Here is a 19,816-nt window from a genome sequence, read left to right as displayed (position 1 = left end):
CTCCAATTAGCTTTTGGAGAAGTCATTAGTCAAGGGGTTCACATGCTTTTTCCAACAGACACTGTGATGATGTATTCAATATAGACAAGAACAAAGCAATAAGTTGTGTGTTATTAGTTTAAGCACACTGTTTGTCTAGTGTTGTGACTTAGATGAAGATCAGATCAAATTTTATGACCAATTTATGCAGAAATCCAGTTATTTCCAAAGAACTCACTGTTCTGGGCATGGTTTCCCAAAAGCATCTTAAGGCTAAGTTCAACATTATAACTTCGTAGGAGCATTGTTAAATCTCCAAGCTGTTTCCCAAAACCATTGTTACTAAAGTTGCACTTAAACGCTGGTTATTTACCAACTGCCTCAGACCACTCATAGAACAGCTAAGTGTTGTTCGATGCGTTTTTCCCCTCCCGCGTCAGTTTATACCCAAAAGATCTCCGCCAAACATAGAATCAAGATGTTTGTCTGTCTCTGACCGATGATAATTTACTACAAAGTTCACTACAAATAAAAGGGCCAATGTCGTTGCAATTGTTGGTACAACAAGCGAAGGATACAAATATGCTTCATATGAATACCTTTTAATGCAGTTTAGGTTAAGAGCCTACCTACAGCATAGACCTATACAGTATATTTAAATGATATTGAAATCAATTTCATGTTTAATCAATAAAGTTTTATTTGAAAATTCTCACATTTTTTGCCGCAATATAAACCCAGCAAAAAAAGAAACGTCCTCTCACTGTCAACTGCGTTTATTTTCAGCAAACTTAACATGTGTAAATATATGTATGAACGTAACAAGATGCAACAACTGAGACATAAACTGAACAAGTTCCACAGACATGTGACTAACAGAAATTGAATAATGTGTCCCTGAAGAAAGGGGGGGGGGTCAAAATCAAAACTAACAGTCAATGCAGCTGGTGGCCACACCAGATACTAAGTTCTGCAGTGCATCTCCTCCTCATGGACTGCACCAGATTTGAAAGTTCTTGCTGTGAGATGTTACCCCACCCACTCTTCCACCAAGGCACCTGCAAGTTCCCGACATCTGGGGGGAATGGCCCTAGCCCTCACCCTCTGATGCAACAGGTCACAGACGTGCTCAATGGGATTGAGATCCGGGCTCTATGCTGGCCATGGAAGAACACTGACATTCCTGTCTTTCAGGAAATCAATCACAGAACGAGCAGTGTGGCATTGTCATGCTGGAGGGTCATGTCAGGATGAGCCACCAGGAAAGGTACCACATGAGGGAGGAGGATGTCTTCCCTGTAATGCACAGCGTTGAGATTGCCTGCAATGACAATAATCTCAGTCTGATGATGCTGTGACACACCGCCCCAGACCATGACGGACCTCCACCTCCAAATTGATCCTGCTCCAGAGTACAGGCCTTGGTGTAACGCTCATTCCTTCGACGATAAACGCGAATCCGAACATCACCCCTGCTGAGACAAAACCGTGACTCATCAGTGAAGAGCACTTTTTGCCAGTCCTGTCTGGTCCAGGGATGTTGTAGGCAGGTCCTCATCAGACATCACCGGCAACAAACCCTCAGTCCAGTCTCTCTCAGCCTATTGCGGACAGTCTGCGCACTGATGGAGGGATTTTGCGTTCCTGGTGTAACTCGGGCAGTTGTTGTTGCCATCCTGTATCTGTCCCGCAGGTGTGATGTTCGGATGTACCGATCCTGTGCAGGTGTTGTTACACGTGGTCTGCCACTGCGAGGATGATCAGCTGTTCGTCCTGTCTCCCTGTAGCGCTGTCTTAGGCGTCTCACAGTACGGACATTGCAATTTATTGCCCTGGCCACATCTGCAGTCCTCACGCCTCCATGCAGCATGCCAAAGGCACATTCACGCAGATGAGCAGGGACCCTGGGCATCTTTCTTTTGGTGTAGTTCAGAGTCAGTAGAAAGGCTTCTTTAGTGTCCTAAATTTTCAAAATTGCCTACCGCCTGTCAGCTGTTAGTGTCTTAACGACTGTTCCACAGGTGTATGTTCATTAATTGTTTATGGTTCATTGAACAAGCATGGGAAAGAGTGTTTGAACCCTTTGCAATGAAAATGGGATGTTTCTTTTTTTGCTGAGTTTATAAACTGGAGTATTAAAACATCTCATATCAGACATGCATGTCATTGATACCACATAATGTTCTGAATCTATCTAGTGCATAGTCCTTTACTACTCCCACCTAACAGCTATATTCCCTTTCACCTCTCTCTACTCTTCCTCCACTCTCCCTCCCTCTCTCTCTCTCTCTCTCTCTCTACATCCCCCTCCCAAGCTTGCAATGCAAAGCGTAGAATAGAGCATCTAAACCATAAGAACCCATCTATGGACCCTGCACCCCCCCAGCCACATGCATCTCTGAATATTTCATTACAGCATATGCTGCCATAAAAAACATAAATATTTGATGTGCTCTCTGTCTCTCTCTCCTTCTCTCTGATACAGTATTTTGTATTCCCTGCGACACCGGCAGTGCTCTTTTCGTGTCCGTACAGTCATTGCATTTGTGTCGTTCTGTTTGTGTAACAGGCCCTGGCGCCGGTGCAGCAAACATCTTAATCGAACAAGTCGTAACGTTGTAGTAGGTGATGGCAGGATAACTTTGGGGGGGTGTGCTTGTGTGCACATGTAGGTTCATTCATGTGAGTGTTAGCAGGTGGCTAATTACCCAGACTGGCTGTGTTTTCTCTGTGTTTAATTGAAAGGATTGTTGGCTCTGCGGTGTGTTATAATTCTGTGTCGGCTCATTTTAACTACACCCTAAGTGCATTGATTAATTTCATCAGGAATTAGAGGCAAGGGATGTAAAAATAAAATGCATTTGCATAATAAAGGGTACCAACAGGAGAAATCCAGTAGATTAGCAGGGATGAATAGAAGAGAGGTAGATGGGAGAGTAGAGTCTGAGTAAACAGGAAAACTTATTGAAACAATGTCACAGAAATGTCACATAATTTGATTCCCTATGTGGGTAAGGATACGGCTTTGACGTTGAACATGAATAGAAATATAATTAATATTCATCTTCGGAATAGCCCATATTACAGGTGTCTTGACTAATTAAAAATCCAAATCCCTTCAATCTACAAAATGCTTGTTACATTTCAGACATTACCAGATTAATTAAGAAATAATCCAGGTTAAAACTGGGAGATTTCAGAAACTGCCAACACCCTATATGCATAGAGAGACGCAGTCATATTCACACTGATCCATATGTAGTGTTGCCCCATACACTACCAGTAAACGTTTTCGAACACCTACTCATTCAAGTGTTTTTCTTTATTTTTACTATTTTCTACATTGTAGAATAATAGTGAAGACATCAAAACTATGAAATAACACATGGAATCATGTAGTAAGCAAAAAAGTGTTAAACAAATCCAAATATATTTTATACTTGAGATTCTTCAAATAGCCACACCTTGCCTTGATGACAGCTTTGCACAGTCTTGGAATTATCTCAACCAGCTTCACCTGGAATGCTTTTACAACACTTTTTTTTAAATTATTTTTTCTCTCCAATTTTCGTGGTATCCAATCGCTAGTAATTACTATCTTGTCTCATCGCTACAACTCCCGTACGGGCACGGGAGAGACGAAGGTCGAAAGCCATGCGTCCTCCGAAGCGCAACCCAACCAAGCCGCACTGCTTCTTAACACAGCGCGCCTCCAACCCGGAAGCCAGCCGCACCAATGTGTCGGAGGAAACACCGTGCACCTGGCCCCCTCGGTTAGCGCGCACTGCACCCGGCCCGCCACAGGAGTCGCTGGAGCGCAATGAGACAAGGATATCCCTACCGGCCAAACCCTCCCTAACGACGCTAATTGCCAATTATGCGTCGCCCCACGGACCTCCCGGTCGCGGCCGGCTGCGACAGAGCCTGGGCGCGAACCCAGAGACTCTGGTGGCGCAGCTAGCGCTGCGATGCAGTGCCCTAGACCACTGCGCCACCCGGGAGGCCCGCTTTTACAACACTCTTGAAGGAGTTCCCACATATGCTGAGCACTAGTTGGCTGCTTTTCCTTCACTCTGCGGTCAGATTCATCCCAAACCATCTCAATTTGGCAGAGGTTGAGTTATTGTGGAGGCCAGGTCATCTGATGCAGCACTCCATCACTCTCCTTATTGTTAAAATAAACCTCACACAGTGTGGAGGTGTGTTGGGTTATTGTCCTGTTGAAAAACAAATGATAGTCCCACTAAGCCCAAACCAGATGGGATGGCGTATCGCTGCAGAACGTGGGGGTAGCCATGCTGGTTAAGTGTGCCTTTAATTCTAAATAAAATCAGTGTCACCAGCAAAGCACCCCCACACCATAACACTTCCTTCTCCATGCTTTACGGTGGGAAATACACATGGAGAGATCATCCATTCACCCACACTGCGGTTGGAACCACAAATCTCTAATTTGGACTCCAGATCAGAGGACAAATTTCCACCGGTCTAATGTCCATTGCTCGTGTTTCTTGGCCCAAGCAAGTCTCTTCTTATTATTGGTGTCCTTTAGGAGTGGTTTCTTTGCACAATTCATTCATGAAGGCCTGATTCACGCAGTCTCCTCTGAACAGTTTATGTTGAGATGTGTCTGTTACTTTAACTCCTTGAAGCATTTATTTGGGCTGCAATTTCTGAGGCTGGTAACTCTAATGAATGTATTCTCTGCAGCATTCCTCTGGCGTTCATCATTATTGCCAGTTTCATCATAGTGCTTGCTGGTTTTTGCGACTGCACTTGAAGAAACTTTCAAAGTTCTTGAAATGTTCCATATTGACTGACCGTCATGTCTTAAAGTAATGATGGACTGTCGTTTCTTTGCTTATTTGAGCTGTTCTTTCCATAATATGGACTTGGTCTTGTACCAAATGTCAACAAACACGACCTGCAAAACCCCCTATCCCCTCCAAGAAACCATCTCCTCCTAGCCACCCCCCAGTCCATGACTTTCTATCCCAGCCTCTTACTGTTCCTGATTCTCCACTCCCACCACCAACCGCCCTTGACCCCCCTACCATATGCCCTACTCCCCCTGACTGTTCCACCCTGCTCCTTAGCAACCCAGCTCCACCCCCCTTAGCCTTGCCCCTGAACCCACACAGCAGTAAACCATCCAGCCTCAGTCCAGACCCCCCGGACACTTCAAACAGCCTTCACCCCTCCCAGCATCCCCAAGACAGTACAGCGTGCCACCAGGCAGCCAAGAACCACCCAACAACACAAACGACCTGCTAGAGGTCATCAATATCTGCAACTAAATGATCAGACCTGGACCCCCTATCCCACAATAACCCATCATCATGACCCTGACAACACAACTCCAAACAGTAGGACTTTCCTCTGACAGCTGTTCATTGTTGCTTCCCTGCTAGGGAATCCATCGATAAATGGCACAAGGTACACTCAGAAAACTGCCCCCACGGAAGCACTCGCCTATCAACTGTTTGTGAGTGTTCCATTGCCAGGTGGATCTGGGCCCTGTTTGTTCCCTCTGCCACTGCATCGCTCCTCCAACACCAGACCTATGGACATACCCATCACCACCCTCCTGCTCCCTCTCCATCCCTTCCTCCTGCTACACTTGTCCGTCTCACAGAACCAGACCAGAACCAGGAACCATTCATCACCAAGCCAGAAGAGGCACGAAGGAAGGACCAAAGATCTAGACCTATGCCCGGAGCGAGCAGGCCACAGGGGAGTACCATAACTGACCTCTGGGTCTTGGGCATCCAGGTACGATTGCTGGCTCCTCAGGTAGTCCTTCCTCCCCTCTGCAGATCCAGCACTAATCCCAGCACCAATCCAGATCCCATTTGTCAGCACCAGACCCCAGGACGAGGCGCGGAGGAGGGACCAGATCTTCACCTGGAGAGAGCAGGCTACAGGGGAGTCCTACCACTGGGTCTGGGGCTCCCTTGTGTGTCGGATTGCTCCTCAGGTTGTCCTTACTCCCCCTACAGACCCAGATCCCCAACCAGCACCTTCAGAAGCCCCAGATCCCTGTTCCTGGTTCCTGTTTTTCACGGTCCACAGCACCAGAACTAGCACCAACCCCTGGCCTTCAGTCCCAGCACGACTTCCAGTCCCGGCCCCAACAGAAATACTAACCCAGGTTTTCCCGGTCCCAGCCACAACACCAGCACAAACTCTGGACACCACATCGATTGATTTTGCTTTCATTTGATTGGATGACCATTTTGTTTACCTTATTTGAATTGATTGCTTATTTGTTTTAACTGTTTATTATTTTGATTTTTTTTTTATCAATGATGGATTTCATTTCAACTTAAATATTTTAAACTGTATGAATAAAATAAATATATAATAAATTGACCTTTTACTAATTTACTGTAATCAAAAAAAAAAATCCTGGAATGAGGGCTGTTCTATATAAACTGGGCATCAGTTGGGTTTTTTAACACACCATGGTAATATGGTGGTCTTGATGAAGCGTTGGCACAGGGTAAAAAGGCTGACATTTCCAACAGAGGATATACAGTGGGATCATAATTATTGGCACCTTTGATAAAGATTATCAAAAAAGACTGTATAAAATAAATAACACAAAGAATTGTGAGGATGAGCCTTTCTCGGAAATGTTTTATGAGATTGGAGAACACATTCCTCCATACAGAACTTTCCAGATCCTTGATATCCTTTGTCTGCAGATGCACCACCTTATTTTACCGTAGGTACAAGGTATTTTTCTGCATATGCGTCCGTTTTTCGACTCCAAACCCACCACTCGTGCACATGGCCAAAGAACTATATTTTTTATTTATTTTTTTATCCCCTTTTCTCCCCAATTTTCGTGGTATCCAATCGCTAGTAATTACTATCTTGTCTCATCGCTACAACTCCCGTACGGGCTCGGGAGAGACGAAGGTCGAAAGTCATGCGTCCTCCGAAGCACAAAGAACTCTATTTTCATGTCAACTGACCATAGCACCGCCTCGAGTTTGATAAATGGCATTGGCACTTGGATTAGTACCGGTGCTTTGGTCAGATGACATGAAAATAGAGGTGTTTGGCCATGCACACCAGTGTGTATACAGAAGTGTATGCAGGTTTTGTGGTTTGTTGTTGGTTTCTCGACTGTGTTCGCAGGTGGGAATATTTAGCCAAATTATTATTTACAATTATGAACCTAGTTGCCTCTGCCAGGAGGCTGAGACTTGGCTACAAGTGGATCTTCCAGCAAGACAATAACCCCAGGCACTAATCAAAATCCACAAAGAAATGGTTAACTGACCACAATCAACATTTTGAAATGGCCATCTCAGTCTCCGGACTTGAGGGCAGGCTATAAGTGTAGATGAAGGTAATCTGATCTGGAAAGATTCTGTATGGAGGAATGGTCTAACATCCTTCCCAACGTGTTCTCCAATCTCATAAAACATTATAGAAAGAAGCTCGTTATCCTTGCAAAGGTAGGGTGCTGGAGTACTGAAAACAGGAGTGCCAATAACGTTGACCACTAAATCTATTTTTATGAGCAACTGTATTAGTATGAAATAATATATTTTCCCAAAAATGTTAAGCATTCAATTTGCTCAGTATTTGTCTTATTTATTTCACACAGTCATTTTTGATTATCTTTATCAACGGGGCAAATAATTATGGACCTTGACTAGGTTAGCACTTTCCTCACCATCCAGCACAGGATATCATTAAACTTTAATGCCACATTCTGAATCAATTTGAAGCTCTCTGTGGAACACACTTACTGTTTGTAAATAATTAGAAGAGTCTCTTAAATGAAACAAATAAAAGGAGAAGGAAGAAGCCATGTTATAGTAACTAGTTGGCAGCCATCTTGAGGGAAAGTATTGCTCTGGGTATCAGCTAGTCCCTGACCAGAGAGAACACTGTGGAATCAAAGAAAACCACGGAATGTCTTTCTACAGTAGATCTAACACTTATGTTCCCTTAGACTGACTTGTAGAAGTGTAGAAAAGAGGGGGCAGCGCTATAGGGAAAGAAATGATGACATTACAGGGGGAAATAGAGAAAATAGGTAGAAAACACAATAGGTTGGTGGCACCTTAATTGGAGTGGATGGACTCTTGGTAATGGCATAAAATACATCAAACACATGGTTTGATGCCATTCCATTTGCTCCGTTCCATTCATTATTATGAGCCATCCTCCCCTCAGCAGCCTCCACTGGTAGAAAGAAAAGTGAGGAAGGGAGCGAAAGACACGAGACAGACAGGTAGGGGCTAGGGGTGTGAGTACAGGGGCCCTTTTGACTCATTTGATTGATTTCTATTCTAGAAATTTCTATTCTTTCTTTGTTGTAATTTTTAATTTAAACCCAGCTACCTTGCTGTGGGGTACGACTGCTGCGTCCCAGTTGTGTATTAATAATTAAACCCTCTCCTCTCAACTTGGTCTCAGAGCATTTTGTATTATTCTGTACGTAAATCCGAGACACTACATTTGTGATGTTACGAATTACAATTTGTGTGGTATGTTACAGATTTGCAAAATGTACAATATGTTAAAAATTTCTAAAATGTACAATATGTTACGAATTTGCTAAACGTATGACATGTTACGAATTCCAATTTGTTGTGGCTAACGTTAGCTAGGTAGCCAGGGATAATATTAGCTAGCTGGCTAACATTAGCTAGGCTATGGGTTAGGGTTAAGGTTAGGAGTTAGGTTAAATTGTTAAAGGGTTAAAATTAGGATTAGAGGAATGGTTAGCGTTAGCTAACATGCTAAGTAGTTGCAAGGTAGCTAAAAAGTAGTACATTTTCAACTTTAGCTAAGTTGAAAATTAGCTAAAGTTGTCCGTGATGAGATTCAAACACGCAACCTTTGGGCTGTTAGACATTCACATTATAGGCCCACCCTTCCATCTATCCATCCTGACCAACCTCCTTTTGTGTTTTTTTTTCGTAAGTAACCTTCTTTCTTATGTAACCATATCAAACGTAACATATCATACTAATTTGAGTGTCCCAGATTTAGATTTACTATGTTACTTCTATTCTATGAGACCAGGCTGCTCCTCTCGGTGTCTCAGTGTATATCTGTCCCAAATGGCACCCTATTCCCTATATAGTACCCTACTTTTGACTAGGGCCCATAGGTCTCTTGTCAAAAGTATTGCACCATATAGGGAACAGGGTGCCGTTTGGGACGTTATCTGTGTCTCCAGCACGCGCTCACACAACACAAACATGTGCATTTGAAATGATGGCAGGCTTTCATACTGATTTGTGTGACACCCCCCAAGGGCTGGAAGAAGGTAATGGGAACAACAAGTGTGAGGGGAATTGAAGCCAAAATGAACTGTTGCTGTATCAGTAACACATTCAGTAACTCTCTGTGTGCTCCCTCTCACACACACACACAAACCAATGGGAACTCTTGCTTTATCAGTCACACACACGCACCCACATACAGAGGCAGGTTGATCGGTTTGTTATTGTTTCAATTAGGGACTCTAGCTTTAAGCTCAGCGCAAAGGATTCCTGCCTTTGAAACCGGTCAGTTACACAAGGTAAAAAACAATTCTCTACAATCCCATATCAGTCCATCCATATGGTTCAAACAATGGCCTGTTAATCGTTGATCAAACATAGGTTTGTCTTTGATCCAGCTGAGAGGCCCCATGTTTTGTGTCAGATGAGCCTAACCGTTTGGCTCTGTCAGCAGGGTTCTCTCTTCTTTCCCTGCTCCCCCTATTATCTCTCCTCTGGTTCTCGTCTTTCCCTCCTCTCCCTTCTCCTCGCTACCCGCCAGACTGACACCCAAAGTGGCTCCCAATTGGCATGTGTTCTGACAGCTATCTGATGCGCCTCAACTTTTAATGACGTGGTTTACCCATCCAGCGGTGTGAATATGGCTATGGAGCTTCCCTGTGAGTGTGAAGAGAAGCCTTCATAAAAACACACTCACAGATGTTTGACCTCACACGCGCACTCATGCGCGCACACACACACCACATATACAGAATGTGGAAGAGAATTGGGGAGGGTCATGCTTTCTCAATTTCAGTCAAGGGAAGGATTTAGTCAATCTTTTTTAAATCTAGTCTAGGGGAGGGTCTTGTACTTTGTAATTGAAGAAATATCTATACTTCTCAGTTTTAGAATTAGTTGCTTATTAAGCTTTACACAACGGGTGGGTATAACCCTGAATGCTGATGGGTTAAAACCGCATTCCAGCTAGTGTCTATTCCACAAGTTACCAACAGCTAAATCTATGATGTTAAAATGCCTATTTACTCTGTTCCATCTGACTGTGCAATCGACTGTCTCATCAGCCCAGCCAAGCAATATATAAACTTGATCTCCACTATAAAAAGTATCTAGACATTATCTTACATTTCAACAGTTGAGATTTGTATGAACATTGCTGTCTGTCTCTTCAACATTTGCAACATGTTTCAATATTCAAATTTATCTCCAGCTGTTCCATAGTAATGAACAGAGGTGTGGACTCGAGTCACATGACTTGGACTTGAGTCACAAATATGATGACTTGCAACTCGACTTTGACTTTAACACCAATGACTCGTGACTTGATTTGGACTTGAGCCTCATGACCAGACTTGTTACCCTCCCCCAAGCCCAAATATTTAAAAAAATTCCATTTTAAAAAGTGTGCAGCGCATCAACTCTTCATTTAACGGATTACAGTTTGAATCGGACAGCAGCCAATCAAAGGTGTGCGTGGCAGTGCAGAGGAGCTGTGAATTCAGATGGAGCCCTTGGAAAGATGATGATTATTATTTTTGGATATAAAGATGACGCTGAATCAACAAAAAACGGATTGTAACTTGCAAAACATGCGGGAAGAAAATTACAGACGGGGACGCAACAATTTCCAACTTTGTTCGACATTTGAAGCAGCACAAAGAACGGTAAGTCGTGACTAATATAGCCGACAGCTATATATTTTATTACTTTACTAGTGTATCATGTAGGCTAACGTAAAGTTAAATCAATGAGCCTCCACACAGTCAGTCAGTCAGTGCGGGAACGTGATCATTGCACCCAAGATTGAGCTACAACTGGCTAGGCAGTTGTAGCCTAAATCCTGCCTGATGTGACTGCTGTTAATAAAACCATTGACATACGTTAGCCTACTGTAACCACACAGAGAGAGAGAGTGTATGTGTTAAGGTTGGGTGATTGTGTACAAGCCTACATCGCCCGATAGTTGATCACTATTGGGGGGGTCTTTCTCATGGCTACCCATGTATTTCCATGGAAATAACGTTTATTTGGAAAGTAATAAATATATAGATATTTTTAAAAACATTCATGATTTGCGTAAATGTAATATACAAAAATTTACTCGTTAAAAATATTAAATGGTATTATATTTGGTGAAGAGCACATTATGACTTGTTAAGGACTCGAAACTCAAAGTTTAGGACTTGAGACTTGACTCGGACTTGCCTGTCTTGACTTGGGACTTGAGTGCTAAGACTTGAGACTTAATTGTGACTTGTAAAACAATGACTTGGTCCCACCTCTGGTAATGAACGTGTCGGTAGTCGGGACAAGACAGACAGGCAGGCAGCATTTCTCAACCAGTCAAAATCATGAATCAGCTGGCATCATTTTTATGGATACATACAAGGAAAAATCAATTGAAAAAAGGTCAAACTAAATGAAGTGCAGCTAGTTTGCAGTCTTTCCAGCTTCAGTTTGAAGTGATTGTGTTTGCTGTGTTGTTGGCTAGCTCCTCTGAACAACAGTGTCCTGACGAGTGAGCACATTTTCTATGCCAGGCGAAATCATGCCTCATTAGCTCATTGTTATGGATGTACCCAAATAAATGTCTCTAGAAAACAGCTTATGCAAATGCAGCTACTTTAATGTTATTCTTGCTGCAGTTTATTGATGTGACTGTAAATTAGCCGTAGTTGGCTAGCTAGCAAGCAAGGGATAAGAACGTTGCCAGACAGTATGGTAATGCAACATGTAGAATGAATGACCAGCCAACTTGGGTAGCATCCCTAGATGTGTCAAGACTATATTTTGTGGAAGTATGAAATGGTATGAATAAATTAATAAAAAATAAGTTCATGAAAATATGACATATGAAAATATGTCAAACAACAGAGCTGGTGTTTGGAGCATATATTGGCATGACTTTGTCTCGGGCCTAACAACACCCATGCCATTGTATCCTCCAAACGCAGGTGTCTCGGGCATTATCACTTAAATGCAGTATATCGATGTGTGCCCGATGCCGGCCCTCATCGCTGATTCTCTGCTGGGCGCGCAATATCAAGTGTGCCTATAGACTATTTAGTGTGTTCTCAACCAAATGATCCATAGCCTGTAGGCTATAGGCCACGAAGTGCATGAAGCCACAGAGCAAAGTTAGATTTCTAAGATGGCTGCTGGGATGGTGTAAATAAAGCTCTTGATGACCATAACCTTTTTTTGTGCTGCCTAACCAATGCTCTGCTGTGTAGGAGGAGAGTCAAAGGATTATTCCGATTTTTATTTATTTATTAGGCCTAGTCCTATTGACCTCACAATAAAGCAGATTCAAGGACCTTACATTGTGATGCTGAAACATGAAGCAGCAGTCGCGGCTCAATCAGAAATGGACAGCTCGTGGTGCTGAAAGTAGGCACATTTGAGTAAGCATAATTCATTTCAACCGTCTTTACTTAATTAAACTTGACTAACAAGAGGGCTTTGTTTTGGAGCCTATGTCCTCCTATTTAAGAAATAAGAGGTAGGCCTACCTGTTTGACAGACGAAATTAGACTATAGGCTGCTATATACACATTTGTCGGCCAATTACTCCCCTCACCATGCATTCTTTATATAGCCTACCTCCTTGTCAGTGAAAAGCTGTTAAGTTAAAGCTAGGACTCAAATTGAGGGGGAATGAGAGGGTATGGCATAGGCCTACACTAACAAATTGCTGTAAATTTACAGCAAAACTAATAGCTACTGTAATGTTATATTACAGTTCAGTACTGTAAAAAGCAATACATTATGGGGGTTCAAAGGCATTCCACTACACTGCTGTAAAATTGTACAATATCATTTTACAGTTTAGTACTGTATGACCCGTATTGCTGTATATTGACAGCAGTATATTGTGATTCATGGTTCGTCGTGTGAAAATGTTGTGGGCTGTGAAATAATCTCTGGCTCATTAACATATTTTGAGCCGTGCCTTGTAAGAGGCTATATTTGTTGCACCCATTAGTGAGAAAGCTGCACTCAGAGTCTCTAGCTGACAAAGTTAGATTACATCAGTTATCCTGTTAGAGCTTTTGTGCCGAATCCACTGTGTCATTTCAGGTGCAAGGTTTATGGTTGTGTGTAGGAAGGAGATTCCAAGGTGTGGATAGTGTACAGGAGGGCATGGGACAGAGGAGTGTAGTTTCGGGTGGATGAAGTTGTCTGTGTTACTGGGCATCGGATGTGTCCGGTGTGAGAGAGGTGGGTTGAAGTGGCCAGAGTCAGAATAGTGCAGAAGGTGTCGTATGGTGAGGCAATGAAGAAAGTAGAGGAGGATAGGTCAAGGGTGGGGGATCCTGAGAGGAATCCAGTAAGTAGTAGATTTGTGACAGAACAAAGGGATAGGCCAACGAGTGATTTATGCTTCAGTAAAGGTTGGCTTCTTAGCGTTCACAGCAATTGTTATTAACTGTACCAAAGAAATGGAACGTAAATCACGTTAAATAGATGTGGTGGCAGCTGCAGATATATATTTGAATATACGAGATTTGACTTAAGAAGAGTTATAGGGTGTGTTGAGGGGTGGTGTTCTGTCCTCCCAGGCAGTTGGCATGGTGCAGAGCCAGTTAGGGTCAAAGTAGTGGAATGGGATAGTGGGTTTTTAAGGAGTGTAGGTGGTGATGTCTAGGGCTATATTGCTTAGAGGAACAGGACGAATGAAGAGAATAAATGAAGAGAATTCACCTACAGGCTTTGTAAAGGCTATTTGACCAAGAAGGAGAGTGATGGAGTGCTGCATCAGATGACCTGGCCTCCACAATCCCCCGACCTCAACCCAATTGAGATGGTTTGGGATGAGTTGGGCCACAGAGTGAAGGAAAAGCAGCCAACAAGTGCGGGAACTCCTTCATGATTGTTGGAAAAGCATTCCAGGTGAAGCTGTTTGAGAAAATGCCAAGAGTGTGCAAAGCTGTCATCAAGGCAAAGGGTGGCTACTTTGAAGAATCAAAATATATTTGGATTTGTTTAACACGTTTTTTGGTTACTACATGATTCCATGTGTGTTATGTCATAGTTTTGATGTCTTCACTATTATTCTGTAATGTAGAAAATAGTCAAACTAAAGAAAAACCCTTGAATGAGTAGGTGTGTCCAAAATTGTGACTGGTACCCTATATGTTTTTTTTGCATTGCCTGCGTCTCAGTCCACCACATCCACCAATGAGGGGCCTTCCGCATCTACGGAGGATGGTGGCCGAGATACAGCAGTGTTTGTCAGACCATTATACATCGTCCTAAGGTACATGTCGGTTGTTTTGGCTCTACGACGCCCACAAGCCTCGTCTGAAGGTAGACCAGTACCATTTTAAAAAAATGGAATATGTATGGAAATAGTTTAATGCCTAAGGCCGTTAAGTATATAAAACATAATAGCTCTCAGGTATAGGAAAGACACTTTAAAACAAACTCACTTTAGATTTTTTTTTACAATTGGTTTCTCCATATTTGAATCTGTTATTCAATGTGTTTCTATGCACTATTAGCAGTAAGGCCATATTCAATGTTTCATCCCCCAAAAAACACATTTTCTGTTTTGATACCTCAAGCGTATATTTTGCTAAAGGATGGGCCATCCATTTTTATTTCAGAGTGGTCCGATTTTCTCCATGTCACCCTTATTGTAAATAACGTTCACTCCCTTACTGTCAAACTATTGATGGGTATCAAAACATTGATAGGTACAGTCTGGTAAATCAGGTGTCACGTTGTATGTTTCTGTATGTGCAAGTGTGCGTGCATGCGTTTCTGTGTCTGTTCATGCATTAGAAGAACACCAACATCTGCCTTTGGAGTGCAATAGAAATTCTGTCTCAGTACGTGCAATATAATCTGTATTGTGGTTGTTTTCTGGAGATCTAAATATAAGGCATAATCTGTCAATTTAAATATAATGTAATGTTATTTTCTTGACTGGGTTGGTAGGCAGAGGAGAAACATTAATTATTCATCCTAAGATTGCATTAATCATTAATCACACACAAATGACTCCTCCTGGGGTAGAACAGAGGGAATTGGCCTGATTATTCCTCTGTCTTTCTTCTCTTTCAGTTTCTAATCCTCCCACTCCTTTTCTCTCTTTCATACTTCCACAGTCTCAATATCACTCTCTTAGTCGGTCTGCTCTCTCTGTCTCCAACTTCCTCTCTATCTCTGCTCATTGCCTTCCTCCTTATTCGGATATGCAGTTTCACATGTCGAATTGCAAGTTCACGTGAAAATCAATCACATATGAATATTTAAATTAGCAGTTTCACATCTAAGAAACTCCACATGTGAAAATCTCAACAAATCTCTGCAGAATTTGATGTTCATCCACATTCTCCAAATGTCAAATTTTGAATTTGTTTCAAACATCAAATTTCAAAGTGTTTTTGTTGCTCCTGCTTCTCTGTATCATTACATTTCTCCAAATGTCAAATTAAGGGGGTAAGTTTAGGCACTAATTCTGAATGGTTGAGTAAAGGGTTAAGGTTTGAGATAGTGTTAACCCTTCTCCCACAATTTCCGCGGCCCCGTGGAAATCTTATTAACATAATAAAAAATCCCCATCCAAATTGTTCATTTTTTTTAGCATGGGCTGCGTTTCAATCCACCGCATCAGCCGATATCGCCCCTCCGCATCTGTGGTGAAAGGTGACAGAGCTAGAGCGGTGTTTGTCAGACCATGAGACATTCCGAAAATCGGTCTTCTCACGAAGACGTCTGAAGCGTCCGAGCGGTTTGGTCTCTTATGAACACGTACATGTCGGTTGTTTTGCTCTAGGACGCCCACAAGCCTCACATGACTCGTCTGAAGTCCCCTCGTACCAGTTCATTTACAAAAATTAAATAACTAAATGATCCTTGGTATGACCATCTTAAAACAATTCCATATGTTAGCTTAGTAGACCCCACCACGGCTTAGACAGGGCTTAGACTCAAGAGAGTTTTAAAACATGAAAAAAAAGTGTCTATGACTAGGATCAAACACACAACCTTCTGATCCATAGTCATGGTATTACATCCATCCACAACCTTCCACAAACAACCGAGCAAAACCCAAGCCTACTTTATGGTAATAGAGCTCACTGTTGCCCCTAGTGGCCAGTTTTGAAGGCATTTCCCAACATATTTTTTACTTCAATCTTGAACGAGCTGGCTGGATAATCTCACTTTCATATGGAATTGCAAGTTTGCATGTGGTGGTGAAATAGTTTTATTCTCCTTACATGTGAAAAGGTGGTATTAACATGTTGCAGTAGCAATGTTTCCAGATATGGAATTGCACATTCTGTAATGCCATTCTGTTAAAAGGTAACTTAGTCTACCTAAGTAAAAAAAGAGTGTTACTGCTGCAGGCAGACACGCTTCTCTTCTTCATACATTGTTCAGTGACCTTTGGATGAAGCCCAGTGAAAAGAACAGAAGCTAGCACTCAGTGTTTTCTTATTTATCCTTTTTAACATGTTAAAATTAGCACTGTCAGAGTTAATCAGTTAACTCAGGGATAGGCGTCCCGCTAGCGGACCACTTCCGGTGAAACTGGAGGGCGCGCAATTCAAATAAATAATCATAAAAATTATGGATATTAAACATTTAGGTACATACAAGTGGCTTATATCGGTTGAAAGCTTAAATTCTTGTTAATCTAGCTGCACTATCTGATTTACAGTAGCCATTACAGCGAAAGCATGCCATGCGATTGATTGAGGACGGCGCACTACATCAAAATATTTTTCCACCGGCACAGGTTTCATAAATTCACAAATAGCGATTAAATATTCACTTTTTGAAAATCTTCATCTGATTTATCATCCGAAGGGTCCCAGCTATAACATGTAGTGTATTTTTGCTAGATAAAATCTTTCTTTATATCCCAAAAAGTCAATTTAGTTGGCACCATCGATTTGAGTAATCCACTCGTTCAACTTGCAGAGAAAGGAATCCGAAAATCTACCCCTAAACTTTGGTTCAACAAGTCAAAATAAGTTTCTATTTACTCCTCAGATACATTTTAGGTTAATAGAACTATAATACTTCTTACAGAAAGAAGTATGTTCAATAGGAAACTGATTGTAGCAGGTGTGTCTTGTCCCCATCGCGCGCCCACGAACTTCCAAGACTGTCTCCCTGTACTAAAATTGATATTTCTTATTCGTTTGGAAGTTATAAGCCTGAAACCTTGAACATAGACTGCTGACACTCTGTGGAAGCCATAGGAATTGCATCCTGGGAGCGAGAATTCAGTATGGCCCTATACTTTCCATTGTAAGAGCATGGGCTCTCAAATGAAAAACATTCTGGTTGGTTTTTCTTTGGATTCTTTTGGATTTTCCCCTACCATGTCTATTGTGTTATAGTCTCCTACATTATTTTAACATTTCTACAAACTTCAAAGTGTTTGCTTTCCAATGGTACCAATTATATGCATATCCTGGCTTCAGGGCCTGAGCAACAGGCAGTTAACTTTGGGCACGTCAGTCCGGCGGAAACTGAGGAAAAAGGGGCCTAGCCCTAAGAAGTTTTAACTCAAGTTAACTTTTTGTAATTTTTGTGCACATTTTTTAGGTGGGCATTGTCTGAAAGAGTTCGAAATACACAAAAAACTACAATGCGACAACTTGACTTTGAGGTTAAAGAAAGTGTGTTTATCAATTCACCTGATTTTGTTAACCGTTACTTTGGACAAAATCAAAATGGCAATATTCTTGTAATGCTTTTTGTATAAACAAATCTTAAATTACAGCTCAATTTGAGCAAATTAAGAATTTGTGATTAATTCTGATTACAGCAAATCCTGCGATAAACTTGATTACATTTTTTGATCGTTTGACAGCCCTACTAGGATTTAAAATGTGAAAATGCACATGTGAAAGTGTAGAGGACATGATTTGGTCATGGTTGCGTGATGACGTAGCCCCGCCTGCAATTCAAAATTTGTGTTGGCCTGCTTGGTTGAATGGTCAAGATGATGGCTTCTCCCGTGGGACATCCGCATTTATAATCCTGCCAGTTACAAAAGCACAAATATGAAACGTATAATGTCACATGTGAAATGTTTGGAAACCACATCTGAGTCATTTGAAAAATTCATATGAAACGTCACAGATGTGTCCGAAATCTGTTCACGTTAATTATTATCTTAAAAAAAGGATTTTTCAGATGTGATTTGTTCACACTATTAAAAGGTGTTGAAAGCGGCAATCCTGAATTGAAATGTTAACAAAGCGTATTCCCCGCCACAGTTTCAGTAAAAAGCTGAGGGATGGGGCTGGAGAAATGCAATCAATCTCAAATCAGACTACGCTATGGATGCAAGGATTGACCCTCTTTGATATCAATATTATAGTTGTAACCATGTTTTTAGACTGTACAGTGATTATTTGCATTTACTTTGTTTACAGAGTAAAACAAGCCCATATTTTGGGTTCTGATGGGGTATCATTCATTTTTAAGTCCAAAAATGGATGTAGCATGTGAACTTTATACAGGAGAACTATGATTCCCTTTTAAAATGATCCATTAACCTGCCCGGAAATACATTTATTCTGTCCACTGTTCTGCGAATGTCCCGCAAAACCAAACCTTTGTCCTGCATTTGTTATTTTGAGAAGTGCTCAACTGAATTCCATTGGTGCAAACATTGCTACTGCAACATGTGAACACCATCTTTATGTAAGGAGAAAAAGAAAAACACGTGGAAGTTTTTCACATATGAAACTGCATATCCGACATTCACGTGAAAGTTTTGAACATGTGAAACCGCATATTTTCACAAATTGAAACTCCAAAAACATGTTATTCTCCTCACATGTGAAAAGGTGGTGTTAACATGTGAACTCAAGATTTTATACATGTGAAAATGTTTTCACGTGAAATTTAAGCTCAAGATGTGAAAACATGAAATCTGACATGTTTTTTCTGTAAGGGAGTGCTCTCTCCTGGTGTTTGCAGAGACCGTATGCAGCACAGAGCAGACCTAGACTATTGACTAGTGGTTCATACTGTCAGAATTTCAAAGAAGCTCTTCCTCTTCTCCCCACAGGCAACAGGAAAGGCCTGCCATGCTGTCAGGCTCAACAGCGTGCTGCTGAGTAGGACATTTGCATACACTATAAGGAACATGCAGATAATTTTATACAGAAGAGAGGGCGGTGAGGAGATGGCTGCTGAGAGTGGACAGAAAAAAGAGAAAAGATGAGAAGGAGAGGAGAGTGATTATAAAAGGGTCTCAGATGCATTGCTCTTCTCTTTTGTTCCTGTCCTGCTCTGGTGATCTCCTTTTTCCTCCCCATGGACTATTGGGGCATGGCCTTTTAGGCGAAGGCTATTCTCTCTCTCCCTCTCGCTCTCTGATCATTAATTGATGAATGCTTTGTTCATGTCAATATTGCCTTGTAACTTTTTGGGAGACCCGAACAAATTTACATTGAAATGTCAGTTATGGATATGTCGTTTGCATTGAAAGCAAGTCTAAGAAGTGGTACACCTGTTCTATGTGCACTATTTCTATGCTTACCGTTCTTCCGTTTTGTTTTTGCGTCTTTTGCTTTCAGGTTTTGTACACCAGTTTCAAACAGCTG

Source organism: Salvelinus alpinus, chromosome 24 (genome assembly GCF_045679555.1).
Source record: "Salvelinus alpinus chromosome 24, SLU_Salpinus.1, whole genome shotgun sequence".
Classification (NCBI taxonomy): domain Eukaryota; kingdom Metazoa; phylum Chordata; class Actinopteri; order Salmoniformes; family Salmonidae; genus Salvelinus; species Salvelinus alpinus.
This window is presented reverse-complemented; position numbering follows the sequence as displayed.